The sequence below is a fragment of the Callorhinchus milii genome, unplaced genomic scaffold (genome assembly GCF_018977255.1).
Source record: "Callorhinchus milii isolate IMCB2004 unplaced genomic scaffold, IMCB_Cmil_1.0 Scaffold4, whole genome shotgun sequence".
NCBI lineage: Eukaryota > Metazoa > Chordata > Chondrichthyes > Chimaeriformes > Callorhinchidae > Callorhinchus > Callorhinchus milii.
The window spans coordinates 10,047,031-10,057,362 of NW_024704745.1; positions in this window are offsets into that span (position 1 = coordinate 10,047,031).

Consider the following 10,332-nt stretch of genomic DNA (forward strand, 5'->3'; position numbering starts at 1 on the left):
GAAAGGAAACAAACGGCTTCCCTTCCACACTGGAGATATTGCACAAAATAATCAGGCTTCTAATAGTGCTTTCTAATAGTACATATGATGCATTGAGGTCATATTGTTTCTGCTTTACCACCAACATAAACCAAACTTTGTCCTAAAGATGTATTTGGTTTATTTTAATTTGGCCATTGGTGAGATGGGGACCATTTGCAGGGGAGGATTTACAAATGAATTAAATTGAAACACATTTTTGTCAGTGTTGACATATTTTTGCCACTCTTGCTACAAAATATTTTTAAAAATTCTGAAACAAAAGAAGTACTGGATTTATATTTAAAATAAACGGAATTTGTGCTCCTGTGTTTCTTTTTCCCTAAACGTTGAATGTTATTGTTCTTTTTTAAAAAAAACAAGTAATTGGCATTTCTATTTACTGGCTATTACTCAATACAGTGATGACAACACCACCTGTATTCATGTTCATACTTGCATTGTAATAATAACATTATAATTCTGCGCTCTCGAAACACTGGAGAGATCAAGTCAAATCATAATCTTTTTAAACTGTCCTGTACATGTATAACATGTCTTTGTACTCAGTGTACTAATGCTCTTCATAGCTGCATCCACATAGATGAATAATTTTGAGTTAATCCGTAATCTCCTTTTATAAAATGGCAGCATCTCTCTCATTCCATTGAGTTCTGCCTCTTTAATCTGCACCTGGCACTCCCACATCCCCAAAAGATTAAAAGCGTTGGATAATATTAGAGCTTTGTAGCACACAATCAAAATATTCTTTCGTATTGCAAACTCTGCATCAACGATATCTTTACATTGTGTTATATTTTTATGTATTCTAATAAACATTTACTGTGTAGAACTGGCATTGTTGTTTCAGTATGAGATCTTCATATACAGAATGATATTGCAATTCACAACGCAAACTACCAATACAAACCAAACTTTGTTGGATGTTTAAATCCCACAGATTTATAGAGTTTTAACATCTATCTGGACAAGCATAAGGAGCCTCGGTTTAACATTCCATCCAAAGGACAGCACTTCCAACAATGCAGCATGCCACCAGGACTACATTGGAGTATCAGCATAGACTATTTGTTTTCCAACTCACAACGTGGGGCTTAAATACACAACCTTCTGACTCAGGCAAGAGTGCTACCGACTGAGTCAGGCTGACACACAATTATAACAATGACAAAGAAAAATCCAGATAATTGTGATAGCTATGTGAAAACAGAATTGTTCTCCCTCTGCACAGACACTCTTTTTTGAATACAGCTCTTGAGCTGTGGGACGTTTTATTTAATGATATTACATCTCGTTTTACTTTTAAGAGAGAAGTAGATGGGTATTTTGGGGGGACAGGATTGCAGGGCAATGGAGAGAAAGCGGGCCAATGGGATTGCTCTTTTAGGAGCCGGTGCAGACGCGATGGGCCGAATGGCCTCTTTCTGTGCTGTATGATTCTATGATTCTATGATCAGTTGAACAATAGAGGCTTCCGTTGAGCATAGAATTATATAGAGTTGCCTTACTCCACACATCTCTGTTCACCTAACAGTAACTAGGAACCTGGTTGTTAGTTGATTGGCGGAACACTTTCCCAGATGTAATAATCCCTTCAAAAAATAAATAAATAATATTAATAAAAAATATAATAATTTGGTCAATCCACAACTGTTTGTGGGACACTACTATATGCAATTGGCTGTCGGGTTTCACCCCAAAAATAGCATCTCAGAGCACATAACAGTGGTGGAGCCTGACTCCGAGTTGGGGGGAAGGGGGTGGTGGCCGTAAGCACGGTCGAAGAGGAAAGTTTTCAGACGGGCCTTCAATGAGGGAAGAAAAGGGGCAAGGCAGAGGGGTTGAGGGAGAGTGTTCCAGAGTTTTGGGGCATAGTGGCTGAAAGTGCAACCTCCGATGGTGGAGTGGAGGGTGTGAGGGACGAGCAGGAGGCCGGTGCCAGTCTAGCGGAAGCACCAGGTGGTGGATTGGGGAGTGAGGAGGTCGGAGAGGTAGGGAGGTGCCAGGGAATTAATGGATTTGAACACAAGTGTGAAGATCTTGAAGTCAATCCATTTGGTGATGGGAGCTAGTGGAGTCTGGCCAGAACTGGTGAGATGTGGGTATGGAGTTTGGTCCGGGTCAGTGTGTGGGCGGCAGAGTTTTGAATGAGCTGTATCTTTTGAATGGTAGATATAGGGAGACTGGCGAGTAGTGCATTGGAGTAATCCAAGAGGGAGGTGACGAACTCATGCACAAGGGTTTCGGCTGCATTTGGGGTAAGGTATGGTCGGAGGCAGGCAATATTGTGAAGGTGGAAGAAGGTCGTCCTGGTCAGGCACATCTTGAAGACGCGATAAGGTGCCTTATCAAATGCAAGGATTATTATCATTATTATTATTATTATAGAATGTGACAGCACCAAAACAGGGCATTTGACCCAACTAGCAATCTAAGAGCTAATATGAATAAGAAAAATCCAACATCAGGCAAAGAAATACTAAAAATTAAACATTTGTAGATATTTCAGGCATTACGCAAAGGGAATCTGTGAAGGGAATTTTGATCTGTGCAATTTTTGGGGTTCATCCGAATATCTGACACTTGCAGAAACCAAACTGAGTTCCATGCATCCCACCTATCCATGGAAACTCCACAGTTATTTATTGGAAAGGAATGCGCACTCTCTCCCTGGAGGGATGCATGCTGCTTACCTAATTCCAGAGAGTATTAGTTGCAGGTTGGCTTGGGGACCCCAGAGTGTGTCCTGGGGTCCTGCTGGAGTCTAACCAGTTAAAACCGCATAACTTGCCATTGAAAACACTGTCTGGCAAGCCTTTCCCACGACTTGTCCAACTAGGGCCACCATGGTTATTAGGGCTTTAGCTTGCGGGGTTAACGGGGGCTGAGTGGGACAAGTTCCTGACTCCAGTGATCTGGTCTGCCTTTCTAAGACCTGTTAATGAGCCACGCTAGGCTGTCATCAGCAGTGCCCTGGGGTACTGTGGACTCGCCTAGCTCAAGAACTGGACTACTGAGACTTCCACAGCGGACTTGCTCGATACTCATATTCCATTGTCAAACATATCACCTTGGGGCCAGTTCAGCTCCAAGGAGATCTCACTTGCCGCCTCCCCCCATCCCTACACCTAAAAAGGATAGTATCTGTGCATTTTTCCAGATGCCAGTGTTGCAGAAGGAGAAGAGCCAACTTGGACGGGTGAGTTTCTAGTAAAAGTCTGCCTCACGTTTGGCTGATTGCGTGAATTAAAATATCTTCAGGATTGACTGGCGATGGGGACACTCAAAGGAGAGGAGAGGTTGCTGGAGCCCCTATAAATCTTCTTCATTTAAGACTTTCTACAACCTATAAGAAGAGGAAGAATCCTTGCATTTGATACAGCGCCTTATCACTTGAGATGTCTCAACGACGTCAGAAGGCGCTACATCAAGTGCAAGGATTATCATTATTATCATTATTATCGTCACGTCGTCGAGTCATGTCAAAGCACTTCACGGGCTCTGTTTGTCGCGGGCGAAACGTGGCAGCCGACGGCGCACCGCAGTGTCCAACAAACAGCCCAGGATTGAAGGATGTCCTGTAGCTCAGTGGTTAGAGCACTCGCTTTGCAAGTGAGAGACCTGGGTTCAATTCCAGCAGGTCAGGGCGAAACCTTGGTCAAGTTTCCTTACTCCACACAGAGCCGAATAATAATCCCTCCAAAAACCAAAAACAATAATAAAAAATTGGTCATTTTCAATCCACGACTGTTTGCGGGACGTCGCTGTGCGCAATTGGCTGCCGCGTTCGCCCACAAACATACAGTCAATTCACTTTACAGTGCGTTCTGTGAAGCGCTTTGGGACGTCCTCCCGACGCGAAAAGCGCTATATCAAATGCGAGGATCGTTATCATTATTAAGGAGCGCAATTTTTCTTTTTCCGACATAATGCCTCGGAGTGGTTCCCCTTGTGCCTCCATTGCTTTTAGCCAGTGAGCAGCAACTTTAGGCGTAAGATTGGGTAAGATTCAGTGACCCACTCTCTCACTGGGTCGTCCTTGGGAGGAGAGGGCTGGTGGGTGCTTTGGCCACCTGGTGCCAGCGGGCGGCGCTGTCGCGGGCGAGTCGAGGCGAGGCCGGCGGTTGGGTCCGTCCGTCCGAGTTGTGGCCGTAATCTGATCGTCGTCACTTGGTGCGGGACCAGAGAGACGGAAAAGTCAACAGCGCGACAGAGACACAGAGAGAGAGAGAGAGAAAGTTAAAAAAAAAGGAGAGAGAAAGATATATGTATGTTTTTTTATATATATATATATGGGAGAGAGAGAGAGAGAAAGTAATAAAGGAGAGAGAAATATATAGAGAGAGAGAGAGTAAAAAGGAGAGAAAGTAAAAAAGGAGATATATATGTTTATATATATATATAGAGAGAGAGAGAGAGAGAGAATAAAAAGGAGAGAAAGTAAAAAAGGAGATATATACGTTTATATATATAGAGAGAGAGAGAGAGTAAAAAGGAGAGAAAGTAAAAAAGGAGATATATATGTTTATATATATAGAGAGAGAGAGTAAAAAGGAGAGAAAGTAAAAAAGGAGATATATATGTTTATATATAGAGAGAGAGAGTAAAAAGGAGAGAAAGTAAAAAAGGAGATATATATGTTTATATATAGAGAGAGAGAGTAAAAAGGAAAGATTGACAGTAAAAAAGGAGAGAAATATATAGGGAGAGAGTAAAAAGGAGAGAGAAAGTAAAAAAGGAGAGAAATATATAGAGAGAGAGTAAAAAGGAGAGAGAGAGTAAAAAGGAGATATATATATATTCATATATAGAGAGAGAGACAAAGAGTGAGGCAGAGATAAAATAGAAAGAAACGGAGAGAGAGAAACAGTGGGAAAACGGACAGATAGAAAGAGAGATAGACAGGACGTAGAAAGAGAGAGAGATAGAGAATAGAGAGAAAGAGACAGAGAATAGAGAGAGAAAGAGAGACAGAATAGAGAGAGAAAGAGTTAGAGAGACAGAGAATACATATATAGAGAGACAGAATAGAGAGAGAGAGGGTTAGAGAGACAGAATATATATAGAGAGAGACAGAATAGAGAGAGAAAGAGTTAGAGAGACAGCGAATATAGAGAGAGAAAGAGTTAGAGAGACAGAGAATATATATATAGAGAGAGAGAGAGAGAGAGAGACCGAACAGAGAGAGAAAGAGTTAGAGAGACAGAAGCAGAGGAAGAAGACCCGAGGGAGCTCAGAGACCCTTGAGTTGCCACTCAGTAAACCAGGTCAGCTGCTTTTCTCTCCTACCTTGTCAGTGAGAAGTCTAAATTGAGGGGCTTTAACCGAAAACAAGGAAAACCGAAGGCACAATCTGTTCTTTTAACAGGGGAAAAGTTCCAAGTGTTTTACACCTGTCAGTAACTCATATCAGTTACTGTAAATATGTTAACAGCATAACATTGGTTCTTAAGGGAGAGGAGGTGTGGGGTGGAGGGGGGGGAAGCTTTGAAGTAAACAAACTACTGGCAGGCTGGCTGCATATGTGCTAGACATGTTTGATTCCACAAAATATACAGTCGAAGCACTTTACGCTATACCCTGTGAAGCGCTTTGAGACGTCTTGATGATGTGATAAGGCGCTGTATCAAATGCAAGGATTATTATTGGAAAAAATTGTTTACTTTTACTACTTTTCCAGGTTAGTTTAATTGAGAGTGAAATATCTTTTAAAGCCTCCAATTTTCTCTAGCCCCATCCCGATCTAATATAATAATTTTAATGTCTTGACACATTATCTATCATGGAGAGTGAGTACTACGATATTCCTTATCTGTACGGGTGAATCGTGTGGAGAAAAATACCTGTGCAGTAGTATTCTTTGGGTAAGATGGTAAACCAAAATCCTATCTGTCTTCGAGTGAACATTTAAAAATCCTGTCACACTATTCGAAAAGTGAAGAGTTTCTCTCAGGCCAACAATCTTCCAGATTAATTGGTCACTCACCTCACGGTTGTTTAGGATCTTGCTGTTCTTTCTATCCATAATTCTATAAAATCTAATTGAGTTTCCTTTTATTTCCAGACAAATGGATGAAAACAGAAAGAAATCAGAACTATCGGTGAGAGTATTTCTTTGTTGATATCCCAATTGGTACATTGCTTCCAAATGGTTTGGATAAATGGAAAGGTTCTGCCAATGATTTATTAGAATTCAGTGGTACTGATCTACTGATAGATACCAGGCAAAGATCGCCTAAATTTATGAAGTTTTGGTTGTTACCAGAACCCTTTTTCTATTGATTAAAACTAATCAGAAAATTCAATTTTACCATTCTCTGCTTTAAAGTTAGCTAAAGTGTTTGCTAAAGAGTTTGGTATTTCAGTCGATTTTTTTAAAAAAAACTTCTCTAACGAAGTGCTGCACAGAATTGCCTAGTGTGCAATGGTGGTTTAACCATCTGAACAATTGGGGAGCCGACATCCGTACCTTTCTTGCGATCTGGAGGTGACTATTGTAAAACAATGCCTGCCTGACACACACACACACTCACAGACACAGAGACACATGATTAGAGACAGAGAGAAACAGACACAGAGAGATACACACACACTCAGAGACGCAGAGAGAGACACACACGCTCAGAGACACAGAGAGAGAGAGAGACACACACACTCAGAGACACAGAGAGAGACACACACACTCACAGAGAGAGAGACAGACACAGAGAGAGCCACACACACACACTCAGAGACACAGAGAGAGACACACACACACACGTTCACAGAGAGACAGACACAGAGAGAGACACATTCTCTGAGAGAGAGAGAGACACACACACTCATAGACACAAAGAGACATACATATACACACACACACACACAGAGGAGAGATAGAAACACATACACATTCACACAGAGACCATCATAAACACACACACATTTAGAAGGGACACACACAGACACACTCACAAACATACGTAGACAGACAGAGGAGAGAGACACAGACACACTCACAAACAGGCACACATACCCGAGGAGAGAGACACACTCGGATAGACACTGAAAAACATATAGAGGAGAGAAACACACTCACAAACACAGAGAGACGCACACACAGACACTCACAAACACTTAGAGAGACACCCTCACACAGGCACACTCACAAACACACAGAGAGAGAGAGACACAGATACAACAGCAACAACAACACAATTACATTTGGAAAGTGCCTTTCACGTCGGGAGGATGTCCTAAGGCGCTGGACAGACAGAGTTACGGACCCGAGCTGGGGGTCGGGGTGGGCGAGGGCGGAGGGCAGGGGGGAAGCAAGGAGATTGAAAGCACGATTGAAGAGGAGATTTGTGAGGTGGGTCTTGAAGGTGGCGAGGGAGGGGGCGAGACAGAGGGACTGCGGAGGTTGAGGTAAGAGGAGAGGTGGTGGATGAGGATAGAGTAGTCAACGAAGTCGAAAGCAGCCGAGAGGACGAGGAGGCAGAGCGAGCCCTGGTCGCAGGTGGAGAGAATGTCATTTGACCAGGGCTGTTTCTGTGCTGTGGGCGACACGGAATCCCGATTGTAAGGGTTCAAGAAGGGAGTGGCGGGAGAGGAAGGAGCAAAGCTGAGAAGCAACAACTGGTTCCAGGTCCTCGGAGAGGAAGGGGAGGTTAGAGATGGGGCGGTAGTTAGGGAGTAGTGAAGGGTCCAGGGAGGGTTTTTTNAATTATAGGAGTGATGACAGCATTTTTTAAAGGGGTGGGAACAGTACCAGAGGACAGGGAAGAGGTTGACGATATCAGTGAGAAGAGGGGCAAGGAGATGGAGCTGGAAGGTAAGGAGAGGGGTAGGGATGGGGTCGAGGGAGCAGGTGGTGGGTTTCATATGGGTTAATGTGGTGATGAGAGAGGAGGGGAAGACGGGTTCAAAGGTGTGGAGGGAGGGATGGGTAGGGGCCGGTGTGGGGGAGGAGATGGGGAGAGGGTAGCAGATGCAGTGGCAGAGGCAGCTGAGCAGATTCCCTCGACTTTTGATTCGAGGAAGTCCAGCATTTGAGGTGAGGATGGGTGAGGCGTGAGAGGATGGGCGAAGGAGCCGGTTTGTGATGGAGAAGAGGAGCCTGGGGTTATCCAAGATTGTCTTGGAGTAGAACGACAATTTAGTGGAAGTGAGGGGAGGGCGGTAGGATTTGACATGGTCCAGCCAAATCTGCCGATGGACAGTTAGGTTTGATTTAAGCCAGGTGCGCTCAGCGGAACTCGCCTGGCTTTAAGGGAGTGGAGGTGGCTGGTGTACCAGGGTGATTTGCGTTAGTAGGAGACGGTTCGGGAAGAGAGGGGAGCGAGGGAATCGAGAGTGGAGGAGAGGGAGCTGTGGAGAAGAGTGACCGAGGAGGATAGGTCACTGCGGGAGGATGCCCAGAGGGGAAGGATTTCAGATGACTCCAAGGCAGCCGAGAGGGAGTGGGGGCGGGGGGTGGGAGATTCTTTTCCAGGGGCGGTATGAGATAGAGGTGGGTTGGGTGGCGGTGGGAGAGGGATTGAGGAGTTAAGGGAGATGAAGTGATGGTCCGAGATGGCTTTGTCAATGATGGTGAGGTCCGAGACAGTGAGGCTCCGAGTGATCACCAGGTTGAGGGGGTGACCGCGGATGTGGGTGGTGGAGTGAATGTGGAGGGAGAGATTGAGGGAGGAGATAAGGGAGGAAAAGACAGCAGAGGTAGAGCATAATACCAGATGTTTTTTAATTGAAGCTAATTTTCAAAATGTGTATCTGTCAAATCTCAATTGTTTTGTTTATTAACAATGCTTAACTTCCTTGTAGGGTAACTCAAGTGCAGAAACGTCAAATGGTACCAGGTAAGGGAAATGGCTGTGAATGATACAAAGTGATGCTTCACTGAAAGCAAATTATACATAATGGAGTCCCATTATAAACGCAGTAGTTTGGGTCCATAAAATTCCAACAATAGCTTTGTCACAATGCGACATGTAGGAAGTAACCCGGACATCTTCCATTTTCTAGCTTGGAGGAAGCTAGCCAGGGGTCAGTGGGGCATCCATGTTATACATAAACCCACGTTGTAATGAAGCGCATTAAAATAGGTTCCACTGTATTTTTGTTATCAGAATAATAATTCCTACATTTGTGTAGGAGAAAGTCTCAAAGCTTTTCACAGTATAGTGTTTTGTGAGTGGAATGGGTCAGCCAATTTGCACACAGCAATATCCCGCAAGCAACTATGAACACAAATCAAAGGGTGGTTTAATTTTCGTGGCAGAGCACTTCTGGAACCCTTTGATTAATTTGAATGATCAATTTTATTTGGGGGATTTGGGTTAATTGAGAGCAGAAGTACAATGTCACTGTTTCATTAATTCAAAGCTCAGACAGGAGAAAGTAAAACATTCTTTTTTTTAAAAGAAGTTGAACAACAAATTGCTTCTTAATGGAAGTCACCGGGTGGTTTAATGTTGGCAGAGTACATCTGGAACCAAATCCTGTGACATCTGCTGAGCACAGTATTTATAAGTAATCTCGATCGTTGTATAACAGTAAAAGATCTAGGTTTACATACAATCAATATATGTGAGCAAATCCAATATTCAAAGGGATATAGGTCAAGGAAACCAGCAAGGCATGAATAGATGAATCATAACTTAAATATGTTGTCCAACACATTGCAAACTATTACTTCCTTTAACTCATCTGCCTTTAAATTAGTCTGATGTTCATATAGTACAATTTCCATTCAATGTATAAACGACTGTAAATTTGTTCCAAGGGGAAAGCAGGGGTCTCGGTCAAGGAATGAAGCCTCCCGTCCTAGAAGAGGTAAAACTAGATTATTGCATCTTTGGATATTTAGATCAGACATCAGTGCTTGTGTTTAGCAGTAGCTCAATGTATTTTTCCTCAACGTTGCTAATAGTCATAGGAATCTCGCCTATACCCATTAATGAAGGTGGTGTCAGATATTCAATGTTAAAACTGTCAAAATAGTGTTAACTGCTTTTCTATACAATTATATCGATTAAATAGAATATACACCTTTGTATATATTGTTAGATGTTCTTGTACACTATATTGTCACAATATTTAATCCTAATCAGAAAGCCTGAATATTATATGCTGAAAGTATTTTCATCGCCACAATGGTTTGACACTAATGCCTAGAACCAATATATTTACTGTTTGAATGGGTGAACGGTGGGCCACTCATCCTAGAAGGCATTGCATCATGACCATACTACTTATGCTATAAGACAATGTATCCTGATCATGCGACTTGGGTGTACAAGCATTTTCCAGCAATCA